This window comes from Semicossyphus pulcher, unplaced genomic scaffold (genome assembly GCF_022749685.1).
Source record: "Semicossyphus pulcher isolate SPU_LCO1_2020_fin unplaced genomic scaffold, fSemPul1.0.p SCAF_2, whole genome shotgun sequence".
In the NCBI taxonomy this organism is placed as follows: Eukaryota; Metazoa; Chordata; class Actinopteri; order Labriformes; family Labridae; genus Semicossyphus; species Semicossyphus pulcher.
This window is the reverse complement of record NW_027211693.1, coordinates 33008785-33031243: the sequence shown is the minus strand read 5'-3', so window position 1 is coordinate 33031243 and position 22459 is coordinate 33008785. Positions and strand designations below refer to the sequence as shown.

At 44.3% G+C, this 22459-nt stretch overlaps 47 non-coding genes across 47 annotated transcripts; all 47 read right to left on the bottom strand.

Annotated features, from left to right (window-relative positions):
- Positions 1–230: 230 nt before the first annotated feature.
- Positions 231–312, bottom strand: trnal-aag (transfer RNA leucine (anticodon AAG)). Its single transcript has one exon. It is a non-coding gene; the product is annotated as a tRNA-Leu (tRNA).
- Positions 313–510: 198 nt separating this feature from the next.
- trnam-cau (transfer RNA methionine (anticodon CAU)) lies at positions 511–582 on the bottom strand. Its single transcript has one exon. It is a non-coding gene; the product is annotated as a tRNA-Met (tRNA).
- A 258-nt stretch (positions 583–840) lies between these two features.
- Positions 841–912, bottom strand: trnam-cau (transfer RNA methionine (anticodon CAU)). Its single transcript has one exon. It is a non-coding gene; the product is annotated as a tRNA-Met (tRNA).
- Positions 913–1369: 457 nt separating this feature from the next.
- trnal-aag (transfer RNA leucine (anticodon AAG)) lies at positions 1370–1451 on the bottom strand. The gene has a single exon. It is a non-coding gene; the product is annotated as a tRNA-Leu (tRNA).
- Positions 1452–1649: 198 nt separating this feature from the next.
- On the bottom strand, positions 1650–1721 carry trnam-cau (transfer RNA methionine (anticodon CAU)). The gene has a single exon. It is a non-coding gene; the product is annotated as a tRNA-Met (tRNA).
- Positions 1722–1979: 258 nt separating this feature from the next.
- trnam-cau (transfer RNA methionine (anticodon CAU)) lies at positions 1980–2051 on the bottom strand. Its single transcript has one exon. It is a non-coding gene; the product is annotated as a tRNA-Met (tRNA).
- Positions 2052–2838: 787 nt separating this feature from the next.
- Positions 2839–2920, bottom strand: trnal-uag (transfer RNA leucine (anticodon UAG)). Its single transcript has one exon. It is a non-coding gene; the product is annotated as a tRNA-Leu (tRNA).
- A 197-nt stretch (positions 2921–3117) lies between these two features.
- Positions 3118–3189, bottom strand: trnam-cau (transfer RNA methionine (anticodon CAU)). The gene has a single exon. It is a non-coding gene; the product is annotated as a tRNA-Met (tRNA).
- A 258-nt stretch (positions 3190–3447) lies between these two features.
- Positions 3448–3519, bottom strand: trnam-cau (transfer RNA methionine (anticodon CAU)). The gene has a single exon. It is a non-coding gene; the product is annotated as a tRNA-Met (tRNA).
- A 457-nt stretch (positions 3520–3976) lies between these two features.
- trnal-uag (transfer RNA leucine (anticodon UAG)) lies at positions 3977–4058 on the bottom strand. Its single transcript has one exon. It is a non-coding gene; the product is annotated as a tRNA-Leu (tRNA).
- Positions 4059–4255: 197 nt separating this feature from the next.
- trnam-cau (transfer RNA methionine (anticodon CAU)) lies at positions 4256–4327 on the bottom strand. The gene has a single exon. It is a non-coding gene; the product is annotated as a tRNA-Met (tRNA).
- A 258-nt stretch (positions 4328–4585) lies between these two features.
- Positions 4586–4657, bottom strand: trnam-cau (transfer RNA methionine (anticodon CAU)). Its single transcript has one exon. It is a non-coding gene; the product is annotated as a tRNA-Met (tRNA).
- Positions 4658–5109: 452 nt separating this feature from the next.
- On the bottom strand, positions 5110–5194 carry trnal-aag (transfer RNA leucine (anticodon AAG)). The gene has a single exon. It is a non-coding gene; the product is annotated as a tRNA-Leu (tRNA).
- Positions 5195–5389: 195 nt separating this feature from the next.
- Positions 5390–5461, bottom strand: trnam-cau (transfer RNA methionine (anticodon CAU)). Its single transcript has one exon. It is a non-coding gene; the product is annotated as a tRNA-Met (tRNA).
- Positions 5462–5719: 258 nt separating this feature from the next.
- Positions 5720–5791, bottom strand: trnam-cau (transfer RNA methionine (anticodon CAU)). The gene has a single exon. It is a non-coding gene; the product is annotated as a tRNA-Met (tRNA).
- Positions 5792–6049: 258 nt separating this feature from the next.
- Positions 6050–6121, bottom strand: trnam-cau (transfer RNA methionine (anticodon CAU)). The gene has a single exon. It is a non-coding gene; the product is annotated as a tRNA-Met (tRNA).
- A 446-nt stretch (positions 6122–6567) lies between these two features.
- On the bottom strand, positions 6568–6649 carry trnal-aag (transfer RNA leucine (anticodon AAG)). Its single transcript has one exon. It is a non-coding gene; the product is annotated as a tRNA-Leu (tRNA).
- Positions 6650–7311: 662 nt separating this feature from the next.
- On the bottom strand, positions 7312–7393 carry trnal-aag (transfer RNA leucine (anticodon AAG)). Its single transcript has one exon. It is a non-coding gene; the product is annotated as a tRNA-Leu (tRNA).
- Positions 7394–7591: 198 nt separating this feature from the next.
- On the bottom strand, positions 7592–7663 carry trnam-cau (transfer RNA methionine (anticodon CAU)). Its single transcript has one exon. It is a non-coding gene; the product is annotated as a tRNA-Met (tRNA).
- Positions 7664–7921: 258 nt separating this feature from the next.
- trnam-cau (transfer RNA methionine (anticodon CAU)) lies at positions 7922–7993 on the bottom strand. The gene has a single exon. It is a non-coding gene; the product is annotated as a tRNA-Met (tRNA).
- Positions 7994–8761: 768 nt separating this feature from the next.
- trnal-aag (transfer RNA leucine (anticodon AAG)) lies at positions 8762–8843 on the bottom strand. Its single transcript has one exon. It is a non-coding gene; the product is annotated as a tRNA-Leu (tRNA).
- A 198-nt stretch (positions 8844–9041) lies between these two features.
- Positions 9042–9113, bottom strand: trnam-cau (transfer RNA methionine (anticodon CAU)). The gene has a single exon. It is a non-coding gene; the product is annotated as a tRNA-Met (tRNA).
- Positions 9114–10028: 915 nt separating this feature from the next.
- trnam-cau (transfer RNA methionine (anticodon CAU)) lies at positions 10029–10100 on the bottom strand. Its single transcript has one exon. It is a non-coding gene; the product is annotated as a tRNA-Met (tRNA).
- Positions 10101–10546: 446 nt separating this feature from the next.
- Positions 10547–10628, bottom strand: trnal-aag (transfer RNA leucine (anticodon AAG)). The gene has a single exon. It is a non-coding gene; the product is annotated as a tRNA-Leu (tRNA).
- Positions 10629–10826: 198 nt separating this feature from the next.
- On the bottom strand, positions 10827–10898 carry trnam-cau (transfer RNA methionine (anticodon CAU)). Its single transcript has one exon. It is a non-coding gene; the product is annotated as a tRNA-Met (tRNA).
- Positions 10899–11156: 258 nt separating this feature from the next.
- Positions 11157–11228, bottom strand: trnam-cau (transfer RNA methionine (anticodon CAU)). Its single transcript has one exon. It is a non-coding gene; the product is annotated as a tRNA-Met (tRNA).
- Positions 11229–11680: 452 nt separating this feature from the next.
- On the bottom strand, positions 11681–11765 carry trnal-aag (transfer RNA leucine (anticodon AAG)). Its single transcript has one exon. It is a non-coding gene; the product is annotated as a tRNA-Leu (tRNA).
- A 195-nt stretch (positions 11766–11960) lies between these two features.
- trnam-cau (transfer RNA methionine (anticodon CAU)) lies at positions 11961–12032 on the bottom strand. Its single transcript has one exon. It is a non-coding gene; the product is annotated as a tRNA-Met (tRNA).
- Positions 12033–12290: 258 nt separating this feature from the next.
- trnam-cau (transfer RNA methionine (anticodon CAU)) lies at positions 12291–12362 on the bottom strand. The gene has a single exon. It is a non-coding gene; the product is annotated as a tRNA-Met (tRNA).
- A 258-nt stretch (positions 12363–12620) lies between these two features.
- On the bottom strand, positions 12621–12692 carry trnam-cau (transfer RNA methionine (anticodon CAU)). The gene has a single exon. It is a non-coding gene; the product is annotated as a tRNA-Met (tRNA).
- Positions 12693–13138: 446 nt separating this feature from the next.
- Positions 13139–13220, bottom strand: trnal-aag (transfer RNA leucine (anticodon AAG)). Its single transcript has one exon. It is a non-coding gene; the product is annotated as a tRNA-Leu (tRNA).
- A 662-nt stretch (positions 13221–13882) lies between these two features.
- trnal-aag (transfer RNA leucine (anticodon AAG)) lies at positions 13883–13964 on the bottom strand. Its single transcript has one exon. It is a non-coding gene; the product is annotated as a tRNA-Leu (tRNA).
- Positions 13965–14162: 198 nt separating this feature from the next.
- Positions 14163–14234, bottom strand: trnam-cau (transfer RNA methionine (anticodon CAU)). Its single transcript has one exon. It is a non-coding gene; the product is annotated as a tRNA-Met (tRNA).
- Positions 14235–14492: 258 nt separating this feature from the next.
- On the bottom strand, positions 14493–14564 carry trnam-cau (transfer RNA methionine (anticodon CAU)). Its single transcript has one exon. It is a non-coding gene; the product is annotated as a tRNA-Met (tRNA).
- A 768-nt stretch (positions 14565–15332) lies between these two features.
- Positions 15333–15414, bottom strand: trnal-aag (transfer RNA leucine (anticodon AAG)). The gene has a single exon. It is a non-coding gene; the product is annotated as a tRNA-Leu (tRNA).
- Positions 15415–15612: 198 nt separating this feature from the next.
- On the bottom strand, positions 15613–15684 carry trnam-cau (transfer RNA methionine (anticodon CAU)). The gene has a single exon. It is a non-coding gene; the product is annotated as a tRNA-Met (tRNA).
- A 915-nt stretch (positions 15685–16599) lies between these two features.
- trnam-cau (transfer RNA methionine (anticodon CAU)) lies at positions 16600–16671 on the bottom strand. Its single transcript has one exon. It is a non-coding gene; the product is annotated as a tRNA-Met (tRNA).
- Positions 16672–17117: 446 nt separating this feature from the next.
- On the bottom strand, positions 17118–17199 carry trnal-aag (transfer RNA leucine (anticodon AAG)). Its single transcript has one exon. It is a non-coding gene; the product is annotated as a tRNA-Leu (tRNA).
- Positions 17200–17397: 198 nt separating this feature from the next.
- Positions 17398–17469, bottom strand: trnam-cau (transfer RNA methionine (anticodon CAU)). The gene has a single exon. It is a non-coding gene; the product is annotated as a tRNA-Met (tRNA).
- Positions 17470–17727: 258 nt separating this feature from the next.
- On the bottom strand, positions 17728–17799 carry trnam-cau (transfer RNA methionine (anticodon CAU)). The gene has a single exon. It is a non-coding gene; the product is annotated as a tRNA-Met (tRNA).
- Positions 17800–18387: 588 nt separating this feature from the next.
- trnam-cau (transfer RNA methionine (anticodon CAU)) lies at positions 18388–18459 on the bottom strand. Its single transcript has one exon. It is a non-coding gene; the product is annotated as a tRNA-Met (tRNA).
- Positions 18460–19227: 768 nt separating this feature from the next.
- trnal-aag (transfer RNA leucine (anticodon AAG)) lies at positions 19228–19309 on the bottom strand. The gene has a single exon. It is a non-coding gene; the product is annotated as a tRNA-Leu (tRNA).
- A 198-nt stretch (positions 19310–19507) lies between these two features.
- On the bottom strand, positions 19508–19579 carry trnam-cau (transfer RNA methionine (anticodon CAU)). The gene has a single exon. It is a non-coding gene; the product is annotated as a tRNA-Met (tRNA).
- A 915-nt stretch (positions 19580–20494) lies between these two features.
- On the bottom strand, positions 20495–20566 carry trnam-cau (transfer RNA methionine (anticodon CAU)). The gene has a single exon. It is a non-coding gene; the product is annotated as a tRNA-Met (tRNA).
- A 446-nt stretch (positions 20567–21012) lies between these two features.
- trnal-aag (transfer RNA leucine (anticodon AAG)) lies at positions 21013–21094 on the bottom strand. Its single transcript has one exon. It is a non-coding gene; the product is annotated as a tRNA-Leu (tRNA).
- A 198-nt stretch (positions 21095–21292) lies between these two features.
- Positions 21293–21364, bottom strand: trnam-cau (transfer RNA methionine (anticodon CAU)). Its single transcript has one exon. It is a non-coding gene; the product is annotated as a tRNA-Met (tRNA).
- Positions 21365–21622: 258 nt separating this feature from the next.
- On the bottom strand, positions 21623–21694 carry trnam-cau (transfer RNA methionine (anticodon CAU)). The gene has a single exon. It is a non-coding gene; the product is annotated as a tRNA-Met (tRNA).
- Between the last annotated feature and the right edge of the window lie 765 nt (positions 21695–22459).

Genomic DNA, 22459 nt, shown 5'->3' with positions numbered 1-22459 from the left:
TGTAATATTACATACAGTGATTCCGGTGTTAGTATCCAGCATCTCTGAAAACTCAGTTACTGAAGTTGTTTCTGATTGCCACAGTTTTAATTTGAAGCAATGTTTGTCACTCAAGTGTCCACTTACCTTTAGGCAATTGCACTTGCAGCAGGCAATTCTGGGAGACTGGACGCTTACTGAGCAATGTAAACAGGTTGTGATGGGCCCTCTCAGTAAGAGACGCATTTAAATGGCAGTGGTGGGATTTGAACCCACGCCTCCTGAGAGACTGGAGCCTTAATCCAGTGCCTTAGACCACTCGGCCACACTACCTTACCCTGTAGATGACCAAGTGAAGAAGGCCAATGTGCAGGATGACCCCAGATGTTTTATAACATTAACTTGAACATGAAGATTGCGTCCACAGCACTTTCATAGTAGAAACTTAAAGCAACGGATGACTTACAAACAGGGCCACCTCAGTATAGATGAATTATACATGGACCCATACTAGTGGAATGAAAATAGCATTAGCAGAGGATGGTTTCGATCCATCGACCTCTGGGTTATGGGCCCAGCACGCTTCCGCTGCGCCACTCTGCTTGCAAGATCCCATGCCTCCTGAGAGAATGGAGCCTTAATCCAGCGCCTTAGACCACTCAGCCACACTACCTTACCCTCTAGATAACCAAGTGAAGAAGGCCAATGTGCAGGACAACCTCAGATGGTTTATAAACTAGAATATGAAGGTTGTGTCCACAGCACTTTCATCTTAAAGCAATGGATTACTTACAAATAGGGCCACCCAAGTATAGATGAAGACATTGGACAAAGAACCATTCAAGTGGACTGAAATGGGATTAGCAGAGGATGGTTTCGATCCATCGACCTCTGGGTTATGGGCCCAGCACGCTTCCGCTGCGCCACTCTGCTCGCAGTTGCAAGGCTTTAGACCTTTCAGATCTGTGCTTTTCTATTAGTTTCACCATAGAAGAATGCTACACAAGATCCATGAACCAAGATACAAAAAGAACGGTTTTTGCTCTTTAACTATTTGACCTCATCTTCAGCGTTTAAGGAAAACAATGGAATTGTAATTCAAGTTCCAATGTGCTTTTGGCATTGGTCATTGTTTTTGAAATATGCTAACATTTTTAACATGTAATATTACATACAGTGATTCCGGTGTTAGTATCCAGCATCTCTGAAAACTCAGTTACTGAAGTTGTTTCTGATTGCCACAGTTTTAATTTGAAGCAATGTTGGTCACTCAAGTGTCCACTTACCTTTAGGCAATTGCACTTGCAGCAGGCAATTCTGGGAGACTGGACGCTTACTGAGCAATGTAAACAGGTTGTGATGGGCCCTCTCAGTAAGAGATGCATTTAAATGGCAGTGGTGGGATTTGAACCCACGCCTCCTGAGAGACTGGAGCCTTAATCCAGCGCCTTAGACCACTCGGCCACACTACCTTACCCTGTAGATAACCAAGTGAAGAAGGCCAATGTGCAGGATGACCCCAGATGTTTTATAACATTAACTTGAACATGAAGATTGCGTCCACAGCACTTTCATAGAAGAAACTTAAAGCAACGGATGACTTACAAACAGGGCCACCTCAGTATAGATGAATTATACATGGACCCATACTAGTGGAATGAAAATAGCATTAGCAGAGGATGGTTTCGATCCATCGACCTCTGGGTTATGGGCCCAGCACGCTTCCGCTGCGCCACTCTGCTTGCAAGATCCCATGCCTCCTGAGAGAATGGAGCCTTAATCCAGCGCCTTAGACCACTCGGGCACACTACCTTACCCTGTAGATGACCAAGTGAAGAAGGCCAATGTGCAGGACAACCTCAGATGGTTTATAAACTAGAATATGAAGGTTGTGTCCACAGCACTTTCATCTTAAAGCAATGGATTACTTACAAATAGGGCCACCCAAGTATAGATGAAGACATTGGACAAAGAACCACTCAAGTGGACTGAAATGGGATTAGCAGAGGATGGTTTCGATCCATCGACCTCTGGGTTATGGGCCCAGCACGCTTCCGCTGCGCCACTCTGCTTGCAAGATCCCATGCCTCCTGAGAGAATGGAGCCTTAATCCAGCGCCTTAGACCACTCGGCCACACTACCTTACCCTGTAGATAACCAAGTGAAGAAGGCCAATGTGCAGGACAACCTCAGATGGTTTATAAACTAGAATATGAAGGTTGTGTCCACAGCACTTTCATCTTAAAGCAATGGATTACTTACAAATAGGGCCACCCAAGTATAGATGAAGACATTGGACAAAGAACCATTCAAGTGGACTGAAGTGGGATTAGTAGAGGATGGTTTCGATCCATCGACCTCTGGGTTATGGGCCCAGCACGCTTCCGCTGCGCCACTCTGCTCGCAGTTGCAAAGCTTTAGACCTTTCAGATCTGTGCTTTTCTATTAGTTTCACCATAGAAGAATGTTACACAAGATCCATGAACCAAGATACAAAAAGAACGGTTTTTGCTCTTTAACTATTTGACCTCATCTTCAGCGTTTAAGGAAAACAATGGAATTGTAATTCAAGTTCCAATGTGCTTTTGGCATTGGTCATTGTTTTTGAAATATGCTAACATTTTTAACATGTAATATTACATACAGTGATTCCGGTGTTAGTATCCAGCATCTCTGAAAACTCAGTTACTGAAGTTGTTTCTGATTGCCACAGTTTTAATTTGAAGCAATGTTTGTCACTCAAGTGTCCACTTACCTTTAGGCAATTGCATTTGCAGCAGGCAATTCTGGGAGACTGGACGCTTACTGAGCAATGTAAACAGGTTGTGATGGGCCCTCTCAGTAAGAGACGCATTTAAATGGCAGTGGTGGGATTTGAACCCACGCCTCCTGAGAGACTGGAGCCTAAATCCAGCGCCTTAGACCACTCGGCCACACTACCTTTCCATCTAGTTTAACAAGTGAAGAAGGCCAATGTGCAGGATGACCCCAGATGTTTTATAACATTAACTTGAACATGAAGATTGCGTCCACAGCACTTTCATAGTAAAACTTAAAGCAACGGATGACTTACAAACAGGGCCACCTCAGTATAGATGAATTATACATGGACCCATACTAGTGGAATGAAAATAGCATTAGCAGAGGATGGTTTCGATCCATCGACCTCTGGGTTATGGGCCCAGCACGCTTCCGCTGCGCCACTCTGCTTGCAAGATCCCATGCCTCCTGAGAGAATGGAGCCTTAATCCAGCGCCTTAGACCACTCGGCCACACTACCTTACCCTGTAGATAACCAAGTGAAGAAGGCCAATGTGCAGGACAACCTCAGATGGTTTATAAACTAGAATATGAAGGTTGTGTCCACAGCACTTTCATCTTAAAGCAATGGATTACTTACAAATAGGGCCACCCAAGTATAGATGAAGACATTGGACAAAGAACCATTCAAGTGGACTGAAATGGGATTAGCAGAGGATGGTTTCGATCCATCGACCTCTGGGTTATGGGCCCAGCACGCTTCCGCTGCGCCACTCTGCTCGCAGTTGCAAGGCTTTAGACCTTTCAGATCTGTGCTTTTCTATTAGTTTCACCATAGAAGAATGTTACACAAGATCCATGAACCAAGATACAAAAAGAACGGTTTTTGCTCTTTAACTATTTGACCTCATCTTCAGCGTTTAAGGAAAGCAATGGAATTGTAATTCAAGTTCCAATGTGCTTTTGGCATTGGTCATTGTTTTTGAAATATGCTAACATTTTTAACATGTAATATTACATACAGTGATTCCGGTGTTAGTATCCAGCATCTCTGAAAACTCAGTTACTGAAGTTGTTTCTGATTGCCACAGTTTTAATTTGAAGCAATGTTTGTCACTCAAGTGTCCACTTACCTTTAGGCAATTGCACTTGCAGCAGGCAATTCTGGGAGACTGGACGCTTACTGAGCAATGTAAACAGGTTGTGATGGGCCCTCTCAGTAAGAGACGCATTTAAATGGCAGTGGTGGGATTTGAACCCACGCCTCCTGAGAGACTGGAGCCTAAATCCAGCGCCTTAGACCACTCGGCCACACTACCTTTCCATCTAGTTTAACAAGTGAAGAAGGCCAATGTGCAGGATGACCCCAGATGTTTTATAACATTAACTTGAACATGAAGATTGCGTCCACAGCACTTTCATAGTAAAACTTAAAGCAACGGATGACTTACAAACAGGGCCACCTCAGTATAGATGAATTATACATGGACCCATACTAGTGGAATGAAAATAGCATTAGCAGAGGATGGTTTCGATCCATCGACCTCTGGGTTATGGGCCCAGCACGCTTCCGCTGCGCCACTCTGCTTGCAAGATCCCATGCCTCCTGAGAGAATGGAGCCTTAATCCAGCGCCTTAGACCACTCGGCCACACTACCTTACCCTGTAGATAACCAAGTGAAGAAGGCCAATGTGCAGGACAACCTCAGATGGTTTATAAACTAGAATATGAAGGTTGTGTCCACAGCACTTTCATCTTAAAGCAATGGATTACTTACAAATAGGGCCACCCAAGTATAGATGAAGACATTGGACAAAGAACCATTCAAGTGGACTGAAATGGGATTAGCAGAGGATGGTTTCGATCCATCGACCTCTGGGTTATGGGCCCAGCACGCTTCCGCTGCGCCACTCTGCTCGCAGTTGCAAGGCTTTAGACCTTTCAGATCTGTGCTTTTCTATTAGTTTCACCATAGAAGAATGTTACACAAGATCCATGAACCAAGATACAAAAAGAACGGTTTTTGCTCTTTAACTATTTGACCTCATCTTCAGCGTTTAAGGAAAGCAATGGAATTGTAATTCAAGTTCCAATGTGCTTTTGGCATTGGTCATTGTTTTTGAAATATGCTAACATTTTTAACATGTAATATTACATACAGTGATTCCGGTGTTAGTATCCAGCATCTCTGAAAACTCAGTTACTGAAGTTGTTTCTGATTGCCACAGTTTTAATTTGAAGCAATGTTTGTCACTCAAGTGTCCACTTACCTTTAGGCAATTGCACTTGCAGCAGGCAATTCTGGGAGACTGGACGCTTACTGAGCAATGTAAACAGGTTGTGATGGGCCCTCTCAGTAAGAGACGCATTTAAAGTGGTGGGATTTGAACCCACGCCTCCTGAGAGACTGGAGCCTTAATCCAGCGCCTTAGACCACTCGGCCACACTACCTTACCCTGTAGATAACCAAGTGAAGAAGGCCAATGTGCAGGATGACCCCAGATGTTTTATAACATTAACTTGAACATGAAGATTGCGTCCACAGCACTTTCATAGAAGAAACTTAAAGCAACGGATGACTTACAAACAGGGCCACCTCAGTATAGATGAATTATACATGGACCCATACTAGTGGAATGAAAATAGCATTAGCAGAGGATGGTTTCGATCCATCGACCTCTGGGTTATGGGCCCAGCACGCTTCCGCTGCGCCACTCTGCTTGCAAGATCCCATGCCTCCTGAGAGAATGGAGCCTTAATCCAGCGCCTTAGACCACTCGGGCACACTACCTTACCCTGTAGATGACCAAGTGAAGAAGGCCAATGTGCAGGACAACCTCAGATGGTTTATAAACTAGAATATGAAGGTTGTGTCCACAGCACTTTCATCTTAAAGCAATGGATTACTTACAAATAGGGCCACCCAAGTATAGATGAAGACATTGGACAAAGAACCACTCAAGTGGACTGAAATGGGATTAGCAGAGGATGGTTTCGATCCATCGACCTCTGGGTTATGGGCCCAGCACGCTTCCGCTGCGCCACTCTGCTTGCAAGATCCCATGCCTCCTGAGAGAATGGAGCCTTAATCCAGCGCCTTAGACCACTCGGCCACACTACCTTACCCTGTAGATAACCAAGTGAAGAAGGCCAATGTGCAGGACAACCTCAGATGGTTTATAAACTAGAATATGAAGGTTGTGTCCACAGCACTTTCATCTTAAAGCAATGGATTACTTACAAATAGGGCCACCCAAGTATAGATGAAGACATTGGACAAAGAACCATTCAAGTGGACTGAAATGGGATTAGCAGAGGATGGTTTCGATCCATCGACCTCTGGGTTATGGGCCCAGCACGCTTCCGCTGCGCCACTCTGCTCGCAGTTGCAAGGCTTTAGACCTTTCAGATCTGTGCTTTTCTATTAGTTTCACCATAGAAGAATGTTACACAAGATCCATGAACCAAGATACAAAAAGAACGGTTTTTGCTCTTTAACTATTTGACGTTGAAGGAAAAGCAATGGAATTGTAATTCAAGTTCCAATGTGCTTTTGGCATTGGTCATTGTTTTTGAAATATGCTAACATTTTTAACATGTAATATTACATACAGTGATTCCGGTGTTAGTATCCAGCATCTCTGAAAACTCAGTTACTGAAGTTGTTTCTGATTGCCACAGTTTTAATTTGAAGCAATGTTTGTCACTCAAGTGTCCACTTACCTCTAGGCAATTGCACTTGCAGCAGGCAATTCTGGGAGACTGGACGCTTACTGAGCAATGCAAACAGGTTGTGATGGGCCCTCTCAGTAAGAGACGCATTTAAATGGCAGTGGTGGGATTTGAACCCACGCCTCCTGAGAGACTGGAGCCTTAATCCAGCGCCTTAGACCACTCGGCCACACTACCTTACCCTGTAGATAACCAAGTGAAGAAGGCCAATGTGCAGGATGACCCCAGATGTTTTATAACATTAACTTGAACATGAAGATTGCGTCCACAGCACTTTCATAGTAGAAACTTAAAGCAACGGATGACTTACAAACAGGGCCACCTCAGTATAGATGAATTATACATGGACCCATACTAGTGGAATGAAAATAGCATTAGCAGAGGATGGTTTCGATCCATCGACCTCTGGGTTATGTGCTTTTCTATTAGTTTCACCATAGAAGAATGTTACACAAGATCCATGAACCAAGATACAAAAAGAACGGTTTTTGCTCTTTAACTATTTGACCTCATCTTCAGCGTTTAACGAAAACAATGGAATTGTAATTCAAGTTCCAATGTGCTTTTGGCATTGGTCATTGTTTTTGAAATATGCTAACATTTTTAACATGTAATATTACATACAGTGATTCCGGTGTTAGTATCCAGCATCTCTGAAAACTCAGTTACTGAAGTTGTTTCTGATTGCCACAGTTTTAATTTGAAGCAATGTTTGTCACTCAAGTGTCCACTTACCTTTAGGCAATTGCACTTGCAGCAGGCAATTCTGGGAGACTGGACGCTTACTGAGCAATGTAAACAGGTTGTGATGGGCCCTCTCAGTAAGAGACGCATTTAAATGGCAGTGGTGGGATTTGAACCCACGCCTCCTGAGAGACTGGAGCCTTAATCCAGCGCCTTAGACCACTCGGCCACACTACCTTACCCTGTAGATAACCAAGTGAAGAAGGCCAATGTGCAGGATGACCCCAGATGTTTTATAACATTAACTTGAACATGAAGATTGCATCCACAGCACTTTCATAGTAGAAACTTAAAGCAACGGATGACTTACAAACAGGGCCACCTCAGTATAGATGAATTATACATGGACCCATACTAGTGGAATGAAAATAGCATTAGCAGAGGATGGTTTCGATCCATCGACCTCTGGGTTATGGGCCCAGCACGCTTCCGCTGCGCCACTCTGCTTGCAAGATCCCATGCCTCCTGAGAGAATGGAGCCTTAATCCAGCGCCTTAGACCACTCGGCCACACTACCTTACCCTGTAGATAACCAAGTGAAGAAGGCCAATGTGCAGGACAACCTCAGATGGTTTATAAACTAGAATATGAAGGTTGTGTCCACAGCACTTTCATCTTAAAGCAATGGATTACTTACAAATAGGGCCACCCAAGTATAGATGAAGACATTGGACAAAGAACCACTCAAGTGGACTGAAATGGGATTAGCAGAGGATGGTTTCGATCCATCGACCTCTGGGTTATGGGCCCAGCACGCTTCCGCTGCGCCACTCTGCTTGCAAGATCCCATGCCTCCTGAGAGAATGGAGCCTTAATCCAGCGCCTTAGACCACTCGGCCACACTACCTTACCCTGTAGATAACCAAGTGAAGAAGGCCAATGTGCAGGACAACCTCAGATGGTTTATAAACTAGAATATGAAGGTTGTGTCCACAGCACTTTCATCTTAAAGCAATGGATTACTTACAAACAGGGCCACCCAAGTATAGATGAAGACATTGGACAAAGAACCATTCAAGTGGACTGAAATGGGATTAGCAGAGGATGGTTTTGATCCATCGACCTCTGGGTTATGGGCCCAGCACGCTTCCGCTGCGCCACTCTGCTCGCAGTTGCAAAGCTTTAGACCTTTCAGATCTGTGCTTTTCTATTAGTTTCACCATAGAAGAATGTTACACAAGATCCATGAACCAAGATACAAAAAGAACGGTTTTTGCTCTTTAACTATTTGACCTCATCTTCAGCGTTTAAGGAAAACAATGGAATTGTAATTCAAGTTCCAATGTGCTTTTGGCATTGGTCATTGTTTTTGAAATATGCTAACATTTTTAACATGTAATATTACATACAGTGATTCCGGTGTTAGTATCCAGCATCTCTGAAAACTCAGTTACTGAAGTTGTTTCTGATTGCCACAGTTTTAATTTGAAGCAATGTTTGTCATTCAAGTTTCCACTTACCTTTAGGCAATTCTGGGAGACTGGACGCTTACTGAGCAATGTAAACAGGTTGTGATGGGCCCTCTCAGTAAGAGACGCATTTAAATGGCAGTGGTGGGATTTGAACCCACGCCTCCTGAGAGACTGGAGCCTTAATCCAGCGCCTTAGACCACTCGGCCACACTACCTTACCCTGTAGATAACCAAGTGAAGAAGGCCAATGTGCAGGATGACCCCAGATGTTTTATAACATTAACTTGAACATGAAGATTGCGTCCACAGCACTTTCATAGTAGAAACTTAAAGCAACGGATGACTTACAAACAGGGCCACCTCAGTATAGATGAATTATACATGGACCCATACTAGTGGAATGAAAATAGCATTAGCAGAGGATGGTTTCGATCCATCGACCTCTGGGTTATGGGCCCAGCACGCTTCCGCTGCGCCACTCTGCTTGCAAGATCCCATGCCTCCTGAGAGAATGGAGCCTTAATCCAGCGCCTTAGACCACTCGGCAACACTACCTTACCCTGTAGATAACCAAATGAAGAAGGCCAATGTGCAGGACAACCTCAGATGGTTTATAAACTAGAATATGAAGGTTGTGTCCACAGCACTTTCATCTTAAAGCAATGGATTACTTACAAATAGGGCCACCCAAGTATAGATGAAGACATTGGACAAAGAACCATTCAAGTGGACTGAAATGGGATTAGCAGAGGATGGTTTTGATCCATCGACCTCTGGGTTATGGGCTCAGCACGCTTCCGCTGCGCCACTCTGCTTGCAAGATCCCATGCCTCCTGAGAGAATGGAGCCTTAATCCAGCGCCTTAGACCACTCGGCCACACTACCTTACCCTGTAGATAACCAAGTGAAGAAGGCCAATGTGCAGGACAACCTCAGATGCTTTGTAAACTAGAATATGAAGGTTGTGTCCACAGCACTTTCATCTTAAAGCAATGGATTACTTACAAACAGGGCCACCTCAGTATAGATGAATTATACATGGACCCATACTAGTGGAATGAAAATAGCATTAGCAGAGGATGGTTTCGATCCATCGACCTCTGGGTTATGGGCCCAGCATGCTTCCGCTGCGCCACTCTGCTTGCAAGATCCCATGCCTCCTGAGAGAATGGAGCCTTAATCCAGCGCCTTAGACCACTCGGCCACACTACCTTACCCTGTAGATAACCAAGTGAAGAAGGCCAATGTGCAGGACAACCTCAGATGGTTTATAAACTAGAATATGAAGGTTGTGTCCACAGCACTTTCATCTTAAAGCAATGGATTACTTACAAATAGGGCCACCCAAGTATAGATGAAGACATTGGACAAAGAACCATTCAAGTGGACTGAAATGGGATTAGCAGAGGATGGTTTCGATCCATCGACCTCTGGGTTATGGGCCCAGCACGCTTCCGCTGCGCCACTCTGCTCGCAGTTGCAAGGCTTTAGACCTTTCAGATCTGTGCTTTTCTATTAGTTTCACCATAGAAGAATGTTACACAAGATCCATGAACCAAGAGACAAAAAGAACGGTTTTTGCTCTTTAACTATTTGACGTTGAAGGAAAAGCAATGGAATTGTAATTCAAGTTCCAATGTGCTTTTGGCATTGGTCATTGTTTTTGAAATATGCTAACATTTTTAACATGTAATATTACATACAGTGATTCCGGTGTTAGTATCCAGCATCTCTGAAAACTCAGTTACTGAAGTTGTTTCTGATTGCCACAGTTTTAATTTGAAGCAATGTTTGTCACTCAAGTGTCCACTTACCTTTAGGCAATTGCACTTGCAGCAGGCAATTCTGGGAGACTGGACGCTTACTGAGCAATGTAAACAGGTTGTGATGGGCCCTCTCAGTAAGAGACGCATTTAAATGGCAGTGGTGGGATTTGAACCCACGCCTCCTGAGAGACTGGAGCCTTAATCCAGCGCCTTAGACCACTCGGCCACACTACCTTACCCTGTAGATAACCAAGTGAAGAAGGCCAATGTGCAGGATGACCCCAGATGTTTTATAACATTAACTTGAACATGAAGATTGCGTCCACAGCACTTTCATAGTAGAAACTTAAAGCAACGGATGACTTACAAACAGGGCCACCTCAGTATAGATGAATTATACATGGACCCATACTAGTGGAATGAAAATAGCATTAGCAGAGGATGGTTTCGATCCATCGACCTCTGGGTTATGGGCCCAGCACGCTTCCGCTGCGCCACTCTGCTTGCAAGATCCCATGCCTCCTGAGAGAATGGAGCCTTAATCCAGCGCCTTAGACCACTCGGCCACACTACCTTACCCTGTAGATAACCAAGTGAAGAAGGCCAATGTGCAGGACAACCTCAGATGGTTTATAAACTAGAATATGAAGGTTGTGTCCACAGCACTTTCATCTTAAAGCAATGGATTACTTACAAATAGGGCCACCCAAGTATAGATGAAGACATTGGACAAAGAACCATTCAAGTGGACTGAAATGGGATTAGCAGAGGATGGTTTCGATCCATCGACCTCTGGGTTATGGGCCCAGCACGCTTCCGCTGCGCCACTCTGCTCGCAGTTGCAAGGCTTTAGACCTTTCAGATCTGTGCTTTTCTATTAGTTTCACCATAGAAGAATGTTACACAAGATCCATGAACCAAGATACAAAAAGAACGGTTTTTGCTCTTTAACTATTTGACCTCATCTTCAGCGTTTAAGGAAAGCAATGGAATTGTAATTCAAGTTCCAATGTGCTTTTGGCATTGGTCATTGTTTTTGAAATATGCTAACATTTTTAACATGTAATATTACATACAGTGATTCCGGTGTTAGTATCCAGCATCTCTGAAAACTCAGTTACTGAAGTTGTTTCTGATTGCCACAGTTTTAATTTGAAGCAATGTTTGTCACTCAAGTGTCCACTTACCTTTAGGCAATTGCACTTGCAGCAGGCAATTCTGGGAGACTGGACGCTTACTGAGCAATGTAAACAGGTTGTGATGGGCCCTCTCAGTAAGAGACGCATTTAAAGTGGTGGGATTTGAACCCACGCCTCCTGAGAGACTGGAGCCTTAATCCAGCGCCTTAGACCACTCGGCCACACTACCTTACCCTGTAGATAACCAAGTGAAGAAGGCCAATGTGCAGGATGACCCCAGATGTTTTATAACATTAACTTGAACATGAAGATTGCGTCCACAGCACTTTCATAGAAGAAACTTAAAGCAACGGATGACTTACAAACAGGGCCACCTCAGTATAGATGAATTATACATGGACCCATACTAGTGGAATGAAAATAGCATTAGCAGAGGATGGTTTCGATCCATCGACCTCTGGGTTATGGGCCCAGCACGCTTCCGCTGCGCCACTCTGCTTGCAAGATCCCATGCCTCCTGAGAGAATGGAGCCTTAATCCAGCGCCTTAGACCACTCGGGCACACTACCTTACCCTGTAGATGACCAAGTGAAGAAGGCCAATGTGCAGGACAACCTCAGATGGTTTATAAACTAGAATATGAAGGTTGTGTCCACAGCACTTTCATCTTAAAGCAATGGATTACTTACAAATAGGGCCACCCAAGTATAGATGAAGACATTGGACAAAGAACCACTCAAGTGGACTGAAATGGGATTAGCAGAGGATGGTTTCGATCCATCGACCTCTGGGTTATGGGCCCAGCACGCTTCCGCTGCGCCACTCTGCTTGCAAGATCCCATGCCTCCTGAGAGAATGGAGCCTTAATCCAGCGCCTTAGACCACTCGGCCACACTACCTTACCCTGTAGATAACCAAGTGAAGAAGGCCAATGTGCAGGACAACCTCAGATGGTTTATAAACTAGAATATGAAGGTTGTGTCCACAGCACTTTCATCTTAAAGCAATGGATTACTTACAAATAGGGCCACCCAAGTATAGATGAAGACATTGGACAAAGAACCATTCAAGTGGACTGAAATGGGATTAGCAGAGGATGGTTTCGATCCATCGACCTCTGGGTTATGGGCCCAGCACGCTTCCGCTGCGCCACTCTGCTCGCAGTTGCAAGGCTTTAGACCTTTCAGATCTGTGCTTTTCTATTAGTTTCACCATAGAAGAATGTTACACAAGATCCATGAACCAAGATACAAAAAGAACGGTTTTTGCTCTTTAACTATTTGACGTTGAAGGAAAAGCAATGGAATTGTAATTCAAGTTCCAATGTGCTTTTGGCATTGGTCATTGTTTTTGAAATATGCTAACATTTTTAACATGTAATATTACATACAGTGATTCCGGTGTTAGTATCCAGCATCTCTGAAAACTCAGTTACTGAAGTTGTTTCTGATTGCCACAGTTTTAATTTGAAGCAATGTTTGTCACTCAAGTGTCCACTTACCTCTAGGCAATTGCACTTGCAGCAGGCAATTCTGGGAGACTGGACGCTTACTGAGCAATGCAAACAGGTTGTGATGGGCCCTCTCAGTAAGAGACGCATTTAAATGGCAGTGGTGGGATTTGAACCCACGCCTCCTGAGAGACTGGAGCCTTAATCCAGCGCCTTAGACCACTCGGCCACACTACCTTACCCTGTAGATAACCAAGTGAAGAAGGCCAATGTGCAGGATGACCCCAGATGTTTTATAACATTAACTTGAACATGAAGATTGCGTCCACAGCACTTTCATAGTAGAAACTTAAAGCAACGGATGACTTACAAACAGGGCCACCTCAGTATAGATGAATTATACATGGACCCATACTAGTGGAATGAAAATAGCATTAGCAGAGGATGGTTTCGATCCATCGACCTCTGGGTTATGTGCTTTTCTATTAGTTTCACCATAGAAGAATGTTACACAAGATCCATGAACCAAGATACAAAAAGAACGGTTTTTGCTCTTTAACTATTTGACCTCATCTTCAGCGTTTAACGAAAACAATGGAATTGTAATTCAAGTTCCAATGTGCTTTTGGCATTGGTCATTGTTTTTGAAATATGCTAACATTTTTAACATGTAATATTACATACAGTGATTCCGGTGTTAGTATCCAGCATCTCTGAAAACTCAGTTACTGAAGTTGTTTCTGATTGCCACAGTTTTAATTTGAAGCAATGTTTGTCACTCAAGTGTCCACTTACCTTTAGGCAATTGCACTTGCAGCAGGCAATTCTGGGAGACTGGACGCTTACTGAGCAATGTAAACAGGTTGTGATGGGCCCTCTCAGTAAGAGACGCATTTAAATGGCAGTGGTGGGATTTGAACCCACGCCTCCTGAGAGACTGGAGCCTTAATCCAGCGCCTTAGACCACTCGGCCACACTACCTTACCCTGTAGATAACCAAGTGAAGAAGGCCAATGTGCAGGATGACCCCAGATGTTTTATAACATTAACTTGAACATGAAGATTGCATCCACAGCACTTTCATAGTAGAAACTTAAAGCAACGGATGACTTACAAACAGGGCCACCTCAGTATAGATGAATTATACATGGACCCATACTAGTGGAATGAAAATAGCATTAGCAGAGGATGGTTTCGATCCATCGACCTCTGGGTTATGGGCCCAGCACGCTTCCGCTGCGCCACTCTGCTTGCAAGATCCCATGCCTCCTGAGAGAATGGAGCCTTAATCCAGCGCCTTAGACCACTCGGCCACACTACCTTACCCTGTAGATAACCAAGTGAAGAAGGCCAATGTGCAGGACAACCTCAGATGGTTTATAAACTAGAATATGAAGGTTGTGTCCACAGCACTTTCATCTTAAAGCAATGGATTACTTACAAATAGGGCCACCCAAGTATAGATGAAGACATTGGACAAAGAACCACTCAAGTGGACTGAAATGGGATTAGCAGAGGATGGTTTCGATCCATCGACCTCTGGGTTATGGGCCCAGCACGCTTCCGCTGCGCCACTCTGCTTGCAAGATCCCATGCCTCCTGAGAGAATGGAGCCTTAATCCAGCGCCTTAGACCACTCGGCCACACTACCTTACCCTGTAGATAACCAAGTGAAGAAGGCCAATGTGCAGGACAACCTCAGATGGTTTATAAACTAGAATATGAAGGTTGTGTCCACAGCACTTTCATCTTAAAGCAATGGATTACTTACAAACAGGGCCACCCAAGTATAGATGAAGACATTGGACAAAGAACCATTCAAGTGGACTGAAATGGGATTAGCAGAGGATGGTTTTGATCCATCGACCTCTGGGTTATGGGCCCAGCACGCTTCCGCTGCGCCACTCTGCTCGCAGTTGCAAAGCTTTAGACCTTTCAGATCTGTGCTTTTCTATTAGTTTCACCATAGAAGAATGTTACACAAGATCCATGAACCAAGATACAAAAAGAACGGTTTTTGCTCTTTAACTATTTGACCTCATCTTCAGCGTTTAAGGAAAACAATGGAATTGTAATTCAAGTTCCAATGTGCTTTTGGCATTGGTCATTGTTTTTGAAATATGCTAACATTTTTAACATGTAATATTACATACAGTGATTCCGGTGTTAGTATCCAGCATCTCTGAAAACTCAGTTACTGAAGTTGTTTCTGATTGCCACAGTTTTAATTTGAAGCAATGTTTGTCATTCAAGTTTCCACTTACCTTTAGGCAATTCTGGGAGACTGGACGCTTACTGAGCAATGTAAACAGGTTGTGATGGGCCCTCTCAGTAAGAGACGCATTTAAATGGCAGTGGTGGGATTTGAACCCACGCCTCCTGAGAGACTGGAGCCTTAATCCAGCGCCTTAGACCACTCGGCCACACTACCTTACCCTGTAGATAACCAAGTGAAGAAGGCCAATGTGCAGGATGACCCCAGATGTTTTATAACATTAACTTGAACATGAAGATTGCGTCCACAGCACTTTCATAGTAGAAACTTAAAGCAACGGATGACTTACAAACAGGGCCACCTCAGTATAGATGAATTATACATGGACCCATACTAGTGGAATGAAAATAGCATTAGCAGAGGATGGTTTCGATCCATCGACCTCTGGGTTATGGGCCCAGCACGCTTCCGCTGCGCCACTCTGCTTGCAAGATCCCATGCCTCCTGAGAGAATGGAGCCTTAATCCAGCGCCTTAGACCACTCGGCAACACTACCTTACCCTGTAGATAACCAAATGAAGAAGGCCAATGTGCAGGACAACCTCAGATGGTTTATAAACTAGAATATGAAGGTTGTGTCCACAGCACTTTCATCTTAAAGCAATGGATTACTTACAAATAGGGCCACCCAAGTATAGATGAAGACATTGGACAAAGAACCATTCAAGTGGACTGAAATGGGATTAGCAGAGGATGGTTTTGATCCATCGACCTCTGGGTTATGGGCTCAGCACGCTTCCGCTGCGCCACTCTGCTTGCAAGATCCCATGCCTCCTGAGAGAATGGAGCCTTAATCCAGCGCCTTAGACCACTCGGCCACACTACCTTACCCTGTAGATAACCAAGTGAAGAAGGCCAATGTGCAGGACAACCTCAGATGCTTTGTAAACTAGAATATGAAGGTTGTGTCCACAGCACTTTCATCTTAAAGCAATGGATTACTTACAAACAGGGCCACCTCAGTATAGATGAATTATACATGGACCCATACTAGTGGAATGAAAATAGCATTAGCAGAGGATGGTTTCGATCCATCGACCTCTGGGTTATGGGCCCAGCATGCTTCCGCTGCGCCACTCTGCTTGCAAGATCCCATGCCTCCTGAGAGAATGGAGCCTTAATCCAGCGCCTTAGACCACTCGGCCACACTACCTTACCCTGTAGATAACCAAGTGAAGAAGGCCAATGTGCAGGACAACCTCAGATGGTTTATAAACTAGAATATGAAGGTTGTGTCCACAGCACTTTCATCTTAAAGCAATGGATTACTTACAAATAGGGCCACCCAAGTATAGATGAAGACATTGGACAAAGAACCATTCAAGTGGACTGAAATGGGATTAGCAGAGGATGGTTTCGATCCATCGACCTCTGGGTTATGGGCCCAGCACGCTTCCGCTGCGCCACTCTGCTCGCAGTTGCAAGGCTTTAGACCTTTCAGATCTGTGCTTTTCTATTAGTTTCACCATAGAAGAATGTTACACAAGATCCATGAACCAAGAGACAAAAAGAACGGTTTTTGCTCTTTAACTATTTGACGTTGAAGGAAAAGCAATGGAATTGTAATTCAAGTTCCAATGTGCTTTTGGCATTGGTCATTGTTTTTGAAATATGCTAACATTTTTAACATGTAATATTACATACAGTGATTCCGGTGTTAGTATCCAGCATCTCTGAAAACTCAGTTACTGAAGTTGTTTCTGATTGCCACAGTTTTAATTTGAAGCAATGTTTGTCACTCAAGTGTCCACTTACCTTTAGGCAATTGCACTTGCAGCAGGCAATTCTGGGAGACTGGACGCTTACTGAGCAATGTAAACAGGTTGTGATGGGCCCTCTCAGTAAGAGACGCATTTAAATGGCAGTGGTGGGATTTGAACCCACGCCTCCTGAGAGACTGGAGCCTTAATCCAGCGCCTTAGACCACTCGGCCACACTACCTTACCCTGTAGATAACCAAGTGAAGAAGGCCAATGTGCAGGATGACCCCAGATGTTTTATAACATTAACTTGAACATGAAGATTGCGTCCACAGCACTTTCATAGTAGAAACTTAAAGCAACGGATGACTTACAAACAGGGCCACCTCAGTATAGATGAATTATACATGGACCCATACTAGTGGAATGAAAATAGCATTAGCAGAGGATGGTTTCGATCCATCGACCTCTGGGTTATGGGCCCAGCACGCTTCCGCTGCGCCACTCTGCTTGCAAGATCCCATGCCTCCTGAGAGAATGGAGCCTTAATCCAGCGCCTTAGACCACTCGGCCACACTACCTTACCCTGTAGATAACCAAGTGAAGAAGGCCAATGTGCAGGACAACCTCAGATGGTTTATAAACTAGAATATGAAGGTTGTGTCCACAGCACTTTCATCTTAAAGCAATGGATTACTTACAAATAGGGCCACCCAAGTATAGATGAAGACATTGGACAAAGAACCACTCAAGTGGACTGAAATGGGATTAGCAGAGGATGGTTTCGATCCATCGACCTCTGGGTTATGGGCCCAGCACGCTTCCGCTGCGCCACTCTGCTTGCAAGATCCCATGCCTCCTGAGAGAATGGAGCCTTAATCCAGCGCCTTAGACCACTCGGCCACACTACCTTACCCTGTAGATAACCAAGTGAAGAAGGCCAATGTGCAGGACAACCTCAGATGGTTTATAAACTAGAATATGAAGGTTGTGTCCACAGCACTTTCATCTTAAAGCAATGGATTACTTACAAACAGGGCCACCCAAGTATAGATGAAGACATTGGACAAAGAACCATTCAAGTGGACTGAAATGGGATTAGCAGAGGATGGTTTTGATCCATCGACCTCTGGGTTATGGGCCCAGCACGCTTCCGCTGCGCCACTCTGCTTGCAAGATCCCATGCCTCCTGAGAGAATGGAGCCTTAATCCAGCGCCTTAGACCACTCGGCCACACTACCTTACCCTGTAGATAACCAAGTGAAGAAGGCCAATGTGCAGGACAACCTCAGATGGTTTATAAACTAGAATATGAAGGTTGTGTCCACAGCACTTTCATCTTAAAGCAATGGATTACTTACAAATAGGGCCACCCAAGTATAGATGAAGACATTGGACAAAGAACCACTCAAGTGGACTGAAATGGGATTAGCAGAGGATGGTTTCGATCCATCGACCTCTGGGTTATGGGCCCAGCACGCTTCCGCTGCGCCACTCTGCTTGCAAGATCCCATGCCTCCTGAGAGAATGGAGCCTTAATCCAGCGCCTTAGACCACTCGGCCACACTACCTTACCCTGTAGATAACCAAGTGAAGAAGGCCAATGTGCAGGACAACCTCAGATGGTTTATAAACTAGAATATGAAGGTTGTGTCCACAGCACTTTCATCTTAAAGCAATGGATTACTTACAAACAGGGCCACCCAAGTATAGATGAAGACATTGGACAAAGAACCATTCAAGTGGACTGAAATGGGATTAGCAGAGGATGGTTTTGATCCATCGACCTCTGGGTTATGGGCCAAGCACGCTTCCGCTGCGCCACTCTGCTCGCAGTTGCAAAGCTTTAGACCTTTCAGATCTGTGCTTTTCTATTAGTTTCACCATAGAAGAATGTTACACAAGATCCATGAACCAAGATACAAAAAGAACGGTTTTTGCTCTTTAACTATTTGACCTCATCTTCAGCGTTTAAGGAAAACAATGGAATTGTAATTCAAGTTCCAATGTGCTTTTGGCATTGGTCATTGTTTTTGAAATATGCTAACATTTTTAACATGTAATATTACATACAGTGATTCCGGTGTTAGTATCCAGCATCTCTGAAAACTCAGTTACTGAAGTTGTTTCTGATTGCCACAGTTTTAATTTGAAGCAATGTTTGTCATTCAAGTTTCCACTTACCTTTAGGCAATTCTGGGAGACTGGACGCTTACTGAGCAATGTAAACAGGTTGTGATGGGCCCTCTCAGTAAGAGACGCATTTAAATGGCAGTGGTGGGATTTGAACCCACGCCTCCTGAGAGACTGGAGCCTTAATCCAGCGCCTTAGACCACTCGGCCACACTACCTTACCCTGTAGATAACCAAGTGAAGAAGGCCAATGTGCAGGATGACCCCAGATGTTTTATAACATTAACTTGAACATGAAGATTGCGTCCACAGCACTTTCATAGTAGAAACTTAAAGCAACGGATGACTTACAAACAGGGCCACCTCAGTATAGATGAATTATACATGGACCCATACTAGTGGAATGAAAATAGCATTAGCAGAGGATGGTTTCGATCCATCGACCTCTGGGTTATGGGCCCAGCACGCTTCCGCTGCGCCACTCTGCTTGCAAGATCCCATGCCTCCTGAGAGAATGGAGCCTTAATCCAGCGCCTTAGACCACTCGGCAACACTACCTTACCCTGTAGATAACCAAATGAAGAAGGCCAATGTGCAGGACAACCTCAGATGGTTTATAAACTAGAATATGAAGGTTGTGTCCACAGCACTTTCATCTTAAAGCAATGGATTACTTACAAATAGGGCCACCCAAGTATAGATGAAGACATTGGACAAAGAACCATTCAAGTGGACTGAAATGGGATTAGCAGAGGATGGTTTTGATCCATCGACCTCTGGGTTATGGGCCCAGCACGCTTCCGCTGCGCCACTCTGCTTGCAAGATCCCATGCCTCCTGAGAGAATGGAGCCTTAATCCAGCACCTTAGACCACTCGGCCACACTACCTTACCCTGTAGATAACCAAGTGAAGAAGGCCAATGTGCAGGACAACCTCAGATGGTTTGTAAACTAGAATATGAAGGTTGTGTCTACAGCACTTTCATCTTAAAGCAATGGATTACTTACAAACAGGGCCACCTCAGTATAGATGAATTATACATGGACCCATACTAGTGGAATGAAAATAGCATTAGCAGAGGATGGTTTCGATCCATCGACCTCTGGGTTATGGGCCCAGCATGCTTCCGCTGCGCCACTCTGCTTGCAAGATCCCATGCCTCCTGAGAGAATGGAGCCTTAATCCAGCGCCTTAGACCACTCGGCCACACTACCTTACCCTGTAGATAACCAAGTGAAGAAGGCCAATGTGCAGGACAACCTCAGATGGTTTATAAACTAGAATATGAAGGTTGTGTCCACAGCACTTTCATCTTAAAGCAATGGATTACTTACAAATAGGGCCACCCAAGTATAGATGAAGACATTGGACAAAGAACCATTCAAGTGGACTGAAATGGGATTAGCAGAGGATGGTTTCGATCCATCGACCTCTGGGTTATGGGCCCAGCACGCTTCCGCTGCGCCACTCTGCTCGCAGTTGCAAGGCTTTAGACCTTTCAGATCTGTGCTTTTCTATTAGTTTCACCATAGAAGAATGTTACACAAGATCCATGAACCAAGAGACAAAAAGAACGGTTTTTGCTCTTTAACTATTTGACGTTGAAGGAAAAGCAATGGAATTGTAATTCAAGTTCCAATGTGCTTTTGGCATTGGTCATTGTTTTTGAAATATGCTAACATTTTTAACATGTAATATTACATACAGTGATTCCGGTGTTAGTATCCAGCATCTCTGAAAACTCAGTTACTGAAGTTGTTTCTGATTGCCACAGTTTTAATTTGAAGCAATGTTTGTCACTCAAGTGTCCACTTACCTTTAGGCAATTGCACTTGCAGCAGGCAATTCTGGGAGACTGGACGCTTACTGAGCAATGTAAACAGGTTGTGATGGGCCCTCTCAGTAAGAGACGCATTTAAATGGCAGTGGTGGGATTTGAACCCACGCCTCCTGAGAGACTGGAGCCTTAATCCAGCGCCTTAGACCACTCGGCCACACTACCTTACCCTGTAGATAACCAAGTGAAGAAGGCCAATGTGCAGGATGACCCCAGATGTTTTATAACATTAACTTGAACATGAAGATTGCATCCACAGCACTTTCATAGTAGAAACTTAAAGCAACGGATGACTTACAAACAGGGCCACCTCAGTATAGATGAATTATACATGGACCCATACTAGTGGAATGAAAATAGCATTAGCAGAGGATGGTTTCGATCCATCGACCTCTGGGTTATGGGCCCAGCACGCTTCCGCTGCGCCACTCTGCTTGCAAGATCCCATGCCTCCTGAGAGAATGGAGCCTTAATCCAGCGCCTTAGACCACTCGGCCACACTACCTTACCCTGTAGATAACCAAGTGAAGAAGGCCAATGTGCAGGACAACCTCAGATGGTTTATAAACTAGAATATGAAGGTTGTGTCCACAGCACTTTCATCTTAAAGCAATGGATTACTTACAAATAGGGCCACCCAAGTATAGATGAAGACATTGGACAAAGAACCATTCAAGTGGACTGAAATGGGATTAGCAGAGGATGGTTTCGATCCATCGACCTCTGGGTTATGGGCCCAGCACGCTTCCGCTGCGCCACTCTGCTTGCAAGATCCCATGCCTCCTGAGAGAATGGAGCCTTAATCCAGCGCCTTAGACCACTCGGGCACACTACCTTACCCTGTAGATAACCATGTGAAGAAGGCCAATGTGCAGGACAACCTCAGATGGTTTATAAACTAGAATATGAAGGTTGTGTCCACAGCACTTTCATCTTAAAGCAATGGATTACTTACAAATAGGGCCACCCAAGTATAGATGAAGACATTGGACAAAGAACCATTCAAGTGGACTGAAATGGGATTAGCAGAGGATGGTTTTGATCCATCGACCTCTGGGTTATGGGCCCAGCACGCTTCCGCTGCGCCACTCTGCTCGCAGTTGCAAGGCTTTAGACCTTTCAGATCTGTGCTTTTCTATTAGTTTCACCATAGAAGAATGTTACACAAGATCCATGAACCAAGATACAAAAAGAACGGTTTTTGCTCTTTAACTATTTGACGTTGAAGGAAAAGCAATGGAATTGTAATTCAAGTTCCAATGTGCTTTTGGCATTGGTCATTGTTTTTGAAATATGCTAACATTTTTAACATGTAATATTACATACAGTGATTCCGGTGTTAGTATCCAGCATCTCTGAAAACTCAGTTACTGAAGTTGTTTCTGATTGCCACAGTTTTAATTTGAAGCAATGTTTGTCACTCAAGTGTCCACTTACCTTTAGGCAATTGCACTTGCAGCAGGCAATTCTGGGAGTCTGGACGCTTACTGAGCAATGTAAACAGGTTGTGATGGGCCCTCTCAGTAAGAG